Here is a 14,980-nt window from a genome sequence, read left to right on the forward strand (position 1 = left end):
CGCATGACAAGTGCATATCATCCGCAAACTAATGGCCTCACTGAGCGATTTAATCGCACTCTGGGGGATATGCTGACGATGTACACGGCATCAGACCAGACAAATTGGGACACCGTCCTTCCATTCATCACATATGCGTACAACACTGCTACGCACGCGACTACAGGATTCTCGCCGTTCTTCCTCTTGTACGGACGTGAGCCATCATGCACGCTGGACACTATGCTTCCCTATACACCTGACTCATCTGAGTTCACTGCAATTTCTGATGTCGCCAAGTACGCCGAAGATTGTCGACAATTGGCCCGTTCCTTGACAACCGAAGACCAAGGTCACCAGAAGCTCAGGCACGACTCCGACCGATCTCTCACTACTTTCGCGACCGGTGCCCTAGTTTGGCTTTGGATTCCTCCGAGTACGCCTGGCCTTTCGTCTAAATTATTGGCCCGATATCATGGGCCCTACCGCATCCTCGCTCGGACATCTCCAGTGAATTATGACGTTGAGCCTTTGACACCGTCTCCAGACTTACGTCGTCGTGGTCGAGAAATCGTTCACGTGAGTCGCCTCAAGCCCTATTATGACCCCTCTATACTGTCAACGCCTTAAGTCGCCAGGATGGCTACGCTACTTCCCGGGGGCCAATGTAATGAAGAAGACAGACAAGACGACGACGAAGCAGTCAGCAAGCAAGCCACAGTGTTAGTGCTAACCACGCGCCCCGAGCTTGCGCTTGCCCGGATTTTGACTGCTGGTCGCCTCGCCGCTTCTTGACGTTCGCCTGACGTTTCTCGAATTCATTGACGTTTACACGTGAATAAATCACGTTGCACTAAGTAAAAGTTAAGTTTCGCCGCGATCTTGGCGAAACTGCGCCCTCACGAGAAATGGCCGACAACATTCCTCTAAACAACGTAAGTTCGTGGCTTTGAAAAGAAAACTTCGTATATTTCGGTCTGGGTAGGAATCAAACCCAGGCCGCCGTGGTGCGAGACGAGCACGCTTTCCTGAAACCACGGTTGCTCCATGGTTCTGTTTTTTTTTCTTTATTACATGGGAGCAGAATCTTCAGCAACACAAGAAACAAAGCGCTACAGGTACATATTCAAAAGTCAGGCAAGCATGTGCAAGCGTCCAATAAAGGCATCCAATCCGGTGCTGTTTCTTGAGGAGCGTACACACTACGAACGTAGGCAGCAGATTCCCGAAAAAACGACCGAGTGCTTCGCGGTGGTTCAGCGTGCCTGTCACACATTCTACTGCGCCAAAGACTATGTAGACCAAGTACTATGAACATGTCCATATGGTGGGTCATAGGGATCTTTAAAAGGTAAGAAACGAATTGTGTATGGTGTGATGTTAAATCTTTTAAGTGTTCTTTAGAGAATGTCCCAGAAGAACACGGCATCCCTACAATCGATAAAACAGTGATCAATCGTTTCAGCATGTGGACACAAACGGCAGTTTGTAGACCACGGCACGAAACAGCCCCCTTTTTCTAACCAGGTTTTGACATGAAGGGTTGCCGAATGTAAGTTAAAGAAAAAGTTTTGATCCTTGGAGGAATGATCATTCGACGGACACGCTTAAGTACATCTAAGCCGCAACATTCCAAATAAGGCGCACGATAATGGGGAACAGGAAACGCTGTATATCAGTGCAGCAGAAATTTCTTTACGGGATGCAGTGAAAATATAATCCAAGTTAAAGCGAGCTTTAAGAAAGTGAAAGCCTTCAACAACCTCTTTCAAGAAGCCCCAAGGAGCAGGTGGTGCATCTCTGACAGATGACGACACAACTATTTTTGGAAGGTAATTCATTAATCGAAGTTGTAACATCTCTCTCACAAAAGGACTGTTTACATCACGAAAGAAGAATAACCGGGAGACAAGTTGCCTAACAAAAAGGTGAACTAGGCCAAGACCACCACTCTCAGGAGGAAGAAAAAGCTTATCACGCCGCATGGCCTCAACACGTCAGCTCCATACATAGGTAGCAAACACAGGATGGAAAGCTTGCAACCTAAGTCGCGAGCAGTGTAATACCTGCAGGACATACATAAGTCGAGCTGCTAGAAACAGATTGCAAGCTTCAGCTGGGCTAGATATGGACAACTGTCGCCCCTGCCTGTTGTTAACCTTACGTTGTACTTCTGCAACTTCCGCTGACCAGTGTGGATTGCTATTGCGATATTGAGAGAGGGGTACACCTAAGTACGTAAAGTCTTGCCTCCACTGAATACCTGCGAAGTGATTCGGCATTGTACACCATAGACCGAACCAAAATCCTGAACTCTTCTCAAAGTTCACAGTTCACAAAGTTCAAGTTCGCAAAACTGCTGCGTTATGTCAAGGGCAGTCTCCACACTTTTCTTGTCAACGCAGAAGAAGGCTATGTCACCTGCATAGGCAAGTACCCGGACCTCATCGGATAACAATTTGAACCCGTGAAAGGTATGATCCTTCAAAATTCGTGCACAAAGCGGTTCCAAGTACAAAGAGAATAATAGAGGAGACAAAGGACAACGTTGCCTTACCGATGCCCTGAGGTAGATAGATTCAGATAGGCAACCATTAACTATTAGCCTTGTTGTGCCATTAGCACAACACATGGAGATGCCTTTAAAAAGAAATCTAATGTTTATGTGCTCTAAAACACTAAACAATACGCAGTGATTAACTTTATCAAATGCTTTTGCCAAATCAACCTGAACTGTTGCAACCTGACCCGCACTTTCTGTCACACACTTTAGCACAGACCATGCAACGTGGGTATTTGTCTGAATTGATCTTCCTCTAATGCTACATATTTACTGGAAGGCGACTAGCTAATATCTTACTTCTGGAAGGCGACTAGCTAATATCTTAGCAACTATTTTTTAATCGAGGTTGCAAAGTGATATGGGGCGATATCCCTCAACTTTCTGCAATTTTGGTGCATCATTGCTTTTTGGGATAACTACTGTGTAACATTGATAGAGCGTGGCAGGTAGGTATCCAATCCTGTAAGCTTCCTCATACACTTTAAGCAGAAAGGGAACCAATATAGAGCAAAAGCACTGATAAAATTCCGCACTCACGCCATCAGGCCCAGGAGTTTTGCCTTTAGTTTGCGAAGCAATGGTTGCTTCCACTTCCTTGATACTTATGTCTCTATCCACGTCAACGCGTTCTTCTTGACTGAGCTGTGGCAGCAACGAAATAAAATTTTCCGTTACAGCTTCACTCTTAATTACTTTATGAAACTGAAAGATGTTCTCATAATGATCCGTGAACGCTTTCATTATTCTATCCTGGTCATTAAATATAGCTCGGGTATACTCTATCTCGAGAATTTGCTTCGACAGAGCATGCCGACGCTCATCACTTAGCGAACGACTACAAGGCTGTTGCTCCAAATACTGAAGGGTAAGCGCTCGAACTAGTGCACCTCTGTATCTCTCAGTGTCCATTGTCTGCATTTGTGCCATAACGTTGTAAATGTCCTCAATGTACTTGCGAGGATGCAGGCATTCAAGTTCGTGTAGCTTATCTAGCAACTAGCACAACTCTTTATATTTTCCTTTTTTTCTGAAAAGACAATGTGGAAGCTTCTTCAATGGCTATCATTTTAACTTCTTGCTTGAATATCTCCCATTGCGCAAAGAGAGATAAAGAACTACGACTTGAAACGTCAATAATACTTTCCAGGACGTGCCTGAGAAAAGGCTTATTCAAGAGTAATGGATTATTAATTTTCCATAAATCTCAGTTCATCTGCGAACTTTGACACTGCCGGTTGCCAAAACAAACCGACACCAAACAATTATCACTGAAGAACACAGGGTGCACATTGTAGCCGTATATTCTGGGTAGGATAGGTCATCATCATCATCAGCCTATATTTATGTCCACTGCAGGACGAAGGCCTCTCCCTGCGATCTCCAATTACCCCTGTCTTGCGCTAGCGTATTCCAACTTGCGCGTAGGATAGGTAATGATACATAAATCTGATCAAGCCTTGCATGAGATGTACCTTGAAAATGTGTGTAGCGAAAAGGGACTTTTTCTTGATCCCCTAGATCAACAAGCTGGTAGTCACATGTCATGGCATTGAAAACATCAACGCTGGTATCATGGCGTTGATTTGTAGACGACCGATCCTGTCCACTACACACATAATTAACGTCACCTAAGACAACCAATACACGGTCATTGCGTAAGTGCTGGGTCAATGAGAGAAAGTAGTCGTCCCGTTCACGTGCCTTACTTGGCGCATACACGAAAAGAAACCTCCTAACATGACTATCAATATTGACATCACACCATACAAGGCGCCCTTCCCTATCAGTGCACAGTCCCAACACGTTGCATTGCCGCGTTTTCCTCACAAATATCATACATCCTCCAGAGAAGCCAATCGCGTGGCTGACACATGCTTCATACTCCGAAATAAATGGAGCTACAGCAGCCGCTGTGTCGTCATCGGATTCAATTTTTGTTTCCTGAATTGCAATAGCATCTAACGCTCGGCTACGTAACAAGCGTAATAACTGACCCTGCCGTCACTTACTACGTAAGCCAGGGACATTCAGTGTTTCAAACGTTAAGGGAAAAGCGCCCGCCATTATTCTACTACTGAGGCGCAGCGCCTACACGTAGCGCTGCTACCTTTGTTTTGCCTGTCCCGTCCCTTTGAGGAGTCGCTGCTGCAGGAACTTCTTGAAATGCTGCGGCATCCGCACTCACAGGGGCTCCATGAAGGGGTTTCTTCGCCTTAGCCGCGGCGACCTTGGGCTCTTTCCCAGAGCACTCCAAATCATCTGTCGGCGCTGGACGCTTCTTGGATGTCTCAGTCATTTCAGTATCCTCGGCAGGATGAAGCTGGTCCCGAAATGGTGGTGATTCGGCCCACGTTGAACAAGGGTCCTTTTCACGGTTGGTCACTATGTTCTTCAATAGCCTTCGCTGTAGCTGTCCGCAGCTGCCGATACTTGCACTTCCTCAGCCCGGTGGTCTTCAGCAGGCGCTTCACCAGAGACATCTACGACCTCACTTACATCCATGAGGCGGTTAACGATGGTGTCATCGTCCACCGGTTTACTGCCACGAAGCGTGTCAGTATACGTGCCAACGCATGCCTCTGCGTTATGACCATAACGGTGGCACTTCGCGCAGCGTGGTGTTTTGCACTGTCTTCTTATGTACCCTACTCTGTTCCATCGAAGGCACAAGGGAGGTCGTACGGGTATCAAAATTAAGCACTGATGTCCGAAGATCGTCAGAAGATGAGGGAGAGAACTGGTAGAGAGGCCTTCTTTGAGCGTGAATTCTACATCGCGATTCGTCATCTGCCAACTCTCCATGCCCTCGCAACGCCACATTTCTCTGGTTATGGATTGCACAATGCCATATAGTTCCAATGCCTCAACAATACGCTTCTGTTCTAGGTGAGGAGGAAGCCACAGAAGCTTCATTTTGATGTTCCGGCTTTCTGGTTCGATGACAAAGCACTTCAGTCCTTTGACTAGAAGCTCACCTTTATCGACGAGCTTCTGCTTGAAAGGCTGTTGGCACAGGTGACGAGCCACAGGTGGCTCATCTCATACTGCCCTGCTCCGAGAATGTCCTTGGTATCGAGCACCGAGAGCAGGGCATCACGAAAATGCGGGGCGCGGTACGGCCGACCCGCGATCCGCGTGTAGGAACACTGAGTTGAGAACGGTGTTTCCCGATGGCAAACGAGGAAGAGCGATCTTGTAATTACCGGTAACAGTAGACGTTGCAAGAGATCCTCGGCCTAGGGCCGATCCACTGTTTCCAGCAGAACACATTTTAAACACGCCCGTTCGAAGCGGCTTCTTCTTCCTACATGGTTCTCCTGCTCCATGGTTCTGGCTTACTAAAGGTGTGTCTAGTGCGTGCCTGATTGCACACGTCACGTGGTCGCAGAGACGCGCTCTTGCCACTCCTCGCGCGATCGTCTTCTTCCACAGCTGGCAGGCCTTCACCTTCAGTTGTGAGTGTAGCGCTCGTCTTTCCTTTCCTCTCGCCTCTTACTGTTGTCTTTTATTTCGAGTTTTGCGCTACTAAGGATCATGTTTTGCCTTCACCTTTCACAAACGTGTAACACTTGCCTTTCTTAGCTATTGTGCAGTGCCTTTAGGCATTTATTAGACAGGAATACTAGTGATCTACCGTCACATCATACGTTGGCAGAACTGCGCTCTGGCTTGTGCAAGGCAGCACGAATCTAGCCGAAAAACTGGTCACCTTAGAAAGCACACGAAATTAACGTGTCGACGTGAATATGTAAGTTTGTCTCGGTATCTCGCCTGACGATATGTTTGGTCGAGTCACCTGCACTAAAGAGTGCATCTGCATTTGACCTTCTTTGTATGTATAATTAAATCATTTATCCAGCAATAACTGATCTCTTTCACTTTCAGGAGATGGATAGATTGTGCGCCGCATCAAGGCTATGCTACGCATCTCTAGAAGACAACAAAAATGTAAGCATCTTTCGGTACCATTGTAGCTTTGACCTTCTATGCTCGTGCAGAAAACAGAAACAAGTACGCCATGCTACAAGAATACTTAGAACGGAACATTATAATGGCATAAGCTGCGAGCAAAACACGTTACACTTTATTGAGGTTTAGATAAGAGAAAAAATACTTGATAGAATCATGTTGTTACGAATACACATTGAGGATTAATTGCTTTATGTCTACAGTAAGTAGTAGTTTCATGGACTCGAGCGTACCATCTCTTTTGGCCTTTTAATGTGTAAGTATTCTTTGGCGACTACCGTAGCTCCATCATGCGAAAAGTGTAATGCCGTGTATATGCAAAAAAAAGCGTAATGTGCAAAGACATTTTATCGCTATAATAGTGTAAATGTACATTATTGGAAGCTTTGTAAGCGATGAGGAACAATTTAAACCAAAAAAGTATGAGAGAATCCCCTTAGGGATAGATAGGCCTCAATAGTAAATGCCTGGGGAAGCTTGTACGGGTGCGCCAAATGGAATTTGGCGTTGGGCCAAATTGAAATTTGGGTGTGGATGAACTTGAAATTTGGACGTGGGCTAACTTTAATCAAGGGTTCGGCCAACTTGGCATTAGGGTTAGGCCAACTTGAATTTGGGGGTGGGCCAACTTGAAATTTGAACATAGGTTCAACTTAAATTTGGTGGTGTGCCTACATGAAATTGGTAGTTGCCAGCTGAAATTTCGGTGTGGGCCAACTTAAATTTGCGAATTGACCAACTTGAATTTGCAGGCGCAAGTCGTAATAAGCTAGCGCCAGACAGGCGTAATTGGAGGTCGCAGAGTGAGGCCTTCGTCCTGCAGTGGACATAAGAATAGGCTGATGATGAACTTGAAATTTCAGGTTGGGCCAACTGATATAAGGAAGGTCCAACTGAAATCTGGGGGTGAAAAATTCAGAAACTCTATTGGAGTTTCTGAATTTTTTTGTCACTGAACAAATGTCTCTCAATATTTGTTTTTAATGGCAATCAGCATTAGTAGGTTCTAGGTAGACAGGGGCGCAAATTTTCATGAAGAATTCAACAATTTGAACATAAGGAAGGAAGGAGGAATATACGGAAGGACAGGAAGGTTCTAAGACCGGCTGGATACATTGTGCTGGGGAAAGGAGGTAAGGGGAATAGAAGATAATATAAAACAATATGTTACAAAAAAAGGAAAGAAGAGCAAAAATATTCGGCAGTGCCGTATTCTCCTGTCCTTTTGCGACCATAAAAGAACGAACAATTAAGCAGTGCTGCATTTTATGAACCACAAGCAACCATGAGCCTAAGGGTAATGCACGCAAACTGATGAATAAATCAGGCGTTATCTCCACACAAATGCAACACCTAGCTTATAATCAAAGCGCTAACATCATCAGGATGCTTCTTTGCACTACTAAACATAATGCCAAAAAAGTTTACGCAGCCCGCGTTCCCATTACCGAAGCTCCTGCTTCAGCTCGGTTCTTGTCTGGACATCCCATTGAAATTAAGAGACAGCCTCCTTCAATAAATGACTTGTGTAAATATTGTACGAGGAAACTATAGGTAAGGTGTGGGGGGGAGGTCGTGAGAAAAAGAAACTTTGGGCTCTTTGCAGAAACGTGAAGATCAATAGATTAGTTTCATGTCCTGGGATATTCTAGGCAAGCAGAGATGGATGCGCGCGTGCATATGTCTATTCTCGTTGGAGAACGCGGTAGCTGCACTAGCTAGGCTAAATATTTGTGAGCGAAAATGTTCGCCTCGAACTGCTTCAAAAGGTTGGTTCGCTGCTGCAAACTGAAGTTTTAGTTGCTCTGAAAGGTGCTGAGAAATGGATTGGACCAATTTCAATACTGTAATCCATCTACTCAAGTCGGCACGATCGGTATGTACCACGTGCTTGCTGTGATTGCCTCTTCAAACCGCCGACTAATTACGCTTCTCTGAGGAGGGTTTAAAGGCTCTGTTGAAATATGATGCAATTGCTCAAGGGTGGCCCAAAAACATTCCCTCCGCTCTCTGGCTGTCTGCAGCACAAAAGCCCGCAAAAGTACATCATGCGTAACTTACACGGCAAAAGGTGTTACCAAAACAATTAACGTCTTTGCAGCCTATGTATTCTTGAAGGAGTAGAAACGCACAGATCCTAGTACTGTGCACACCCGCCGTGGTTGCTCTGTGGCTATGGTGTTGGGCTGCTTAGCACGAGATCGCGGGATCGAATCCCGGCCACGGCGGCCGCATTTCGTTGGGGGCGAAATGCGAAACCACCCGTGTACTTAGATTTCGGTGCACGTTGAAGAACCCCAGATGGTCCAAATTAACGGAGTCCCCCACTACGGCGTGCCTCATAATCAGATCGTGGTTTTGGCACGTAAAACCCCATAATTTTTAAGTACTGTGCACGTCGACCGCCATACCGCCTGCCTTGTGCACTCGGTTACCGAGGACTGTAATCAATAAATTTCACTGGATAGCGGGTGCGTTTATCAGGACAGCCATGCCATTATGCTCCTCCGAAACGAAAAAGAAACACCGTGTTTAACCTTTCAGCGACATGACTAGTCAAGCACTCAATGCATTTGTCAAACCTTTCACGCAGAGGTCCCCAGCTGCGTATCAAGAACAACTCTACGCCTGCATGAAACACCTCGGGGAAGTTATAATTGCCATGAATCCAGTGAGTGTTTTATTGCTATTTGAATTTTACCTCAGCGCCTGCAAATACACGTCTAGTCCTGTCACGCTACTGGTGACTAAACGAAGACAAAAGACTGTTAAGCCAGTGAAACTCTAGCAGAAATTAAGTTTTGTTTAATTGAACTGTATGAAAAACTAATGGTCGATCAATGGATCTTTCAAGAACGATGCAGCGCCGCGCTTTCTTCTGGTGGCGTCTTTCTGCCAGAGGGCGTGCCAGGCAGCTGCCGTCAATGCGCATGTGAAGGCATCATGCGAATGTTTTGCCTTTTCGATATGTTTACTGACATTTCGTGGTTGTCGGCTGCGAGATGCTAATGTGCATACTGCGGAACCTTTGGCAAGCATTTTGCGATGATTTTAATGCTTTAAGCATGCCGCAGAAGCAGAAAGGGGGCAGGGTAACGTGCTGTGTACCCGGCGAAAAACTTAAAAGTACACGTCCCCGCAAGGGGCTTATATATGCGTGCTTAATAGTTCCACCGCTTAACCGTTGTCTAATGCAGTGAAGCGCACACTGTGTATTTATGATAAAAGTCAATCGCGGCCAGCCCACCTTGTACCCGAACACCCCCGGTACGCTCTGTAAACCCTAATCCAGGAATCGCAACTGCGATCCTCTACCATCCGCTTTATCATAATCTCAGGTGATTTCCTGATGCATCCATTTGCCGGTATTACTTTCGGGTTCGAATGCGAAGTGATCTCGCAACATTGTATATCTGTATTGCGGCGAAGCTTACATCAACCATTATGCGATGCATACAATCACATAAAAAACGATAGGCGCTTAGCGCAGCTTATTTATTGCTCACATTTTGCAGAAAGGTTGCAATTTATAGCCTTTGAGAAGAGGTTTATTGGCGTTGTCCTTCAAGGACGCTGCGAGTTGAAGGAACGGCGAAGCAGCGAGGGGAATCGTCTCCAAAGACACCAGCGACCAGCAGAGCGAGCAGAGTGGGCCAAGCGTTGGCGATGCCGCTGGACGGAGGCGCGTCTTCTTCACAATCGCCCCCGCAGAAAAAGCCATCCTGGCGACCTAAGAGGGTGGAGGCAGAGGGTCATGGTAGGGCTTGAGACGCGCCACGTGGACGAGGTCACGTACACGCCGGCGCATGTCGTCAGATGGATAAACTGGCTCGATGAGAAAATTCACCGGGGACGTTCGCTCCAAGACGCGGTAAGGCCCGTCGTACTTTGGTAAGAGGTAATCCCAGGAGTTTGGCAAGGAACAGCCAGCCATACGAGAGATCCTGGGGTGTATGTGGGATTGGGCAGTGAGTCGGCGCGGCTTTCCTTCTGGCGCTGTTGTTCTTGTGGTGTAAAGGTGCGCGCGAGCTGGCGGCACTCTTCGGCTTGTCGGACAGCTTCGTACACAGGAGGGCACTCGGAAGCGTCAGGGCGGCATGGAAGGAGAGCGTCGATGGTACGCAAAGGCTCCCGTCCATATAAGACGAAGAAAGGTGAAAATCCCGTAGTGGCTGGTATCACGGTGTTGTATCCGAACGTTACAAAAGGAAGTACGCGGTCCCACTTCCCATGATCAGAAGCCACGCACATCGCGAGCATATCACCGAGAGTGCGGTTAAACCATTCTGTGAGCCCGTTAGTTTGCGGATGGTATGCCCTGCTCGTTCTATGAATAAGGTGGCATTCCGAAAGCAGAGCTTCGACGACTTCGGAGAGGAAGGCGCGACCTCTATCACTCAGGAGTTCTCGAGGTGCGCCATGTCGAAGGACGAAGCGATGGAGGACGAACGAGGCTATATCCCGCGCTGTAGCATTCGGTAAAGCAGCAGTTTCGGCGTAACGTGTCAAATGGTTCACAGCAACTATGATCCACCGATTGCGATCCGGTGTCATGGGAAACGGGCCGGAAAGGGCAATGCCGACGCGATCGAAGGGTTTGGCAGGGCGCGGAAGCGGCTGCAAGGCGCCAGATGCGCGTACAGTTGGTAATTTGCGACGTTGACAGTCAGGGCAGCCCTGAACAAACATGAGTACAAAAGTGTACATTCCCCGCCAGTAGTAGCGATGGCGAATACGTTATTAAGTCTTAAATACACCGGCGTGACCACATTGCGGATCGTCGTGAAAAGAGGCACAAATGTGGAATCTTAAGCTGCGGGGAATGACTAGTAGCCTTCTACGGCCTTCAGGAGCGTTGTTGCGTTGGTGGAGCAGATCATCAGGAATGGCGAAATGAACAGCTTGGCGTCGGAGGGATCGGGATACAGGGGTGTTCGATGATCCAGAGAGATAGGCGTAAGGAGAAGCGATCCACAGGTCACGGCGTTGTTGGGTGCCAATCGAGTCAGGGTCAAGAGATGACAGGGGGTGTGCGCAAGTGGTTCCGCAGGCCGAGTCTGGAGGTAGAGGTGAACGGGACAGGGCGGCTGCGTCAGTGTGCTTGCGTCCGCAGCGTTTCGGAGTGCCCAGCGTGCTAAGCGGCCAGATGGATCTTTCAACGTGACGAGCCAAGAAAGCGCGTGGTGATCCGTTCTTAGATCAAATGGGCGGCCGTATAAGTATGGGCGGAACTTGCCAAGCGCCCATACTAGAGCCAAGCACTCATTTTCAGTCACGCTGTAATTGACATCTGCTTTTGTCAACGTACGACTCGCATAGGCGACCACGTATTCGGAGTAGACGGGCTTTCGTTGCGCGAGGACGGCGCCAAGACCGACCCCGCTGGCGTCTGTATGTACCTCAGCTGCAGCTGTCAGGTCGAAATGGTGAAGAAAATAGGTGGAGAGGTAAGAAGACGACACAGTGTAGCAAACGCGGCGTCGCATGCAGCGGACCAGGAGAGGTCCGCGCCACCGCGTAGGAGCTGGGTCAAGGGCGACATGATCGATGCGAAATTGCGGAGAAAGTGCTGGAAATATGAGCACACACGGTGTGGCCTAAGATGGTCAGCTCCCTCGCAGCGAAGCGGCACTTTTTGAGGTTGAGTTGCAGGCCAGCGTTGGTAAGACACGTCAAAACATGTCTAAGGCGAAGTAGGTGGGTCGGAAAATCAGCCGAGAAAACCACGACATCGTCGAGGTAACAAAGACACATAGACCACTTGAGGCCACACAGCGTATTGTCCATGAGTCGTTCAAACGTTGCAGGCACGTTGCAGGCACGTTTCAAAGCCCAAAGGGCATCACGTTGAATTTGTATAGGCCGTCAGGTGTAATAACTGCCGTTTTCTGGCGATCGGCTTCAGCCATGGGAGCCTGCCAGTAGGCAGAACGCAAGTCTAGGGACGAAAATAATTCTGCGCCCTGAATGTTGTCAAGGGCGTCGTCGATGCGCGGCAAAGGATAGACGTCCTTGCGCGTGACCTTATATAATCGACGGTAGTCAACGCAAAAGTGAATAGACCCGTCCTTCTTGCGAACGAGAACGACAGGAGATGCCCATGGACTGTTGGATGGAGCATATCGTCGACTTGGTCGTTGATGACGCGACGCTCGTCGGCGGAGACGCGGTACGGTCGTTGACGCAAAGGCTCAATCAATGTAGCGCTGCACTTCCGACGTTCGGCCCAATTGCGGGTGAGGAACATCGAAGGAATTTCGAAAGTGATGTAGGAGCTGAAGGAGCTCCGAATGTTCGGCAGGGGTAAGTGTAGTGGCGATGGAACTGAAGAACATGTCACTCGACACTCATCAAGCGTTGAAAGGGCGAGGAGTTCATTGTAGTCAAGATCGAAAGATTCATCTGGCACGGTAACAAAGAACGAAGAGTCAAGGTGTTCCACGCGGCCAAGACATTCGCCAACAAGCAACGTAACAGACACAGAAAGTGGATTGCACGCAAAAATATTGCTGATGCCGGCAGCGATGTCAAGCGTTGCAAACGGCAGTGGAACTTCTTTGCGACTCGTAAAGATGTCAGATGGTGTAAACAAGACTGTAGCATCGGTGACGGCACCGCAGACGACTGGGACAAGGGCCAAAGAGCCAGGCAGAATATCAGTGTCCTCAAGCACGACCAGTTGCCTTAGGCGGATGATCAAGAAAGTCGTGGGATGGTGTCACACAGCGGCGAAAATTCAACTGCAGCTCGTGCGCAGTCGATGACGGCATTATGACGGGACAAGAAGTGCCACCCAAGGATGACGTCATAGGAGCAGGTATGAAAAGCAATAAACTCGACAATGTACAAAACGCTTTGTAAAAGCACACGGGCAGTACAGGCTGCGAGAGGTGTCACGTGCTGCGCGCTTGCGTGAAGCGACAGTCCAGACAGCGGCGTGGCCACCTTGCGCAGCGAACGGCAGAATTTGGCGGCTATAACAGAAACGGCGGCACCGGTGTCCACAAGCTCAAAAGTAGAAATACCTTCGATAGATATTGCGACCATGTTAGCAGGAGAAGAGCGAGGACTTGGGCAGTTCGAAGATGGCGCAGCTCTTGCCTCGCGAACTGCGGCGCTTAGTTTTCCTGGTCGCAGGGTGCGGGTCGGCGACGCATTGGGGAGAGCGATCGTCGATGAGGAGATGGGGAGCGGCGCGACCGAAATTCAGGTAGGGCTATGCGCAGGTAGGGTCCCGCTGGGAGGGACCCGGGGTTATAGGCTCCCTACAGTGAAGTTTGCTGCGACTGCTGCACCATCTGTCGCAGCGCCGAGACGGCCAAAGCGCGCGGGGGTATTCGTAGGCGCGGCCTCGATGGTGCTGTTCGGTCTTTTCTGGCGTTGAGACAATGTCATCCTTCAGCTCGACTAATTCGAATCCATCGACTGAAAGCGTACGGAAAAGGAAGAGGAACAAGTGCCGGTACTGCTGCGTAAAAAACTACCACAGCCACGAAGGCTAGCCTGGCGTGAAATTGTATACCGATTTCCTGGCCGCCCGTGAGAACAAGAACGACGAAAAAGATGGATTGTTGCTGTTCGAAGAGTTAAGTAATTGTGAAAACAGCGTTTTGCTAGTGTCAATGTAACTATATGCTTTAAGGCCTAGCCAGGTCTAGCTGCTTGAGGTGCTGCAACTGTATTTATGTGCTTAGCGCGGTTGGAAGTGTAAGGAGCACGTTTGCACAGCAAGCTTGCGTAGCGCGAAATTTTACGCGCGAATTTGCGCCTCAAATGCTCTTGTAGGCTGCATGCGAATCTTTGTTGATTGCTTTCAGTCCGGTAATTAACTGTTAAATTGCGTTTTTCTGTGATACTTTCAGCGAAGTAAGTAAACTCGGTTTGCGTTGAATTTGGGGGTAGTGATGGTGCGTGTAACATCTAAACTTCAAATGCCTTCACCAAGTGGCGCCCGCCGTGAGACTGCTCTCTCTCGTCAGCGCTTTGTGGCGTGTTTGTCTCGTTTACCGTCTCGTGAAGAAGCCATTCGGTTACTGCATGTGCGCTCTTGCTTGCGGCCGCATGCATAGGGCACTACTGTGTCGTCAGTATGAACTGCGTAGTATTCGCAATCATGCTCCTCTTGTTTTCTTCGGCGAGAATGACGGCTCGCCGTGGATGCCGAAGCAGGCGAGCAGGATCTGCTCCAAACACTTCGTGAACGGCGGAGTAGCCAATAAAGGAAAAATCAACACCTAGAAACGCTTGATTTATAGATTTGCAAAAATGCGTTTCTGCGCACGTCGGCCACGGAACTGCAGCAACTGCAGTTCAACTGCAGCAGAGCTGCAGTTGGACATTTCTGTGACCACGCACCGGAATACCTGGCAACGTAGCAAAAACGACGTGTAATCACCGAATGTCGATTTGGTACTGTTCTCATTCAAAAAACGTCGCGGTAGCATAATCTTGGTTTGAGGTAGTTGCAAT

General features: G+C 48.4%; 1 long non-coding RNA gene across 1 annotated transcript in view; it reads left to right on the forward strand.

Annotated features, from left to right (window-relative positions):
• Positions 1 to 9,111: 9,111 nt before the first annotated feature.
• LOC125943801 (uncharacterized) overlaps positions 9,112 to 14,980 on the forward strand; it is a 72,676-nt gene continuing 66,807 nt past the window's right edge. Inside the window, exon 1 of the long non-coding RNA XR_007465902.1 lies at positions 9,112 to 9,182. This is a non-coding gene — a long non-coding RNA (uncharacterized LOC125943801). The remainder of the gene's footprint in view (positions 9,183 to 14,980) is intronic.

This window comes from Dermacentor silvarum, chromosome 3 (assembly GCF_013339745.2).
Source record: "Dermacentor silvarum isolate Dsil-2018 chromosome 3, BIME_Dsil_1.4, whole genome shotgun sequence".
Lineage (NCBI taxonomy): Eukaryota > Metazoa > Arthropoda > Arachnida > Ixodida > Ixodidae > Dermacentor > Dermacentor silvarum.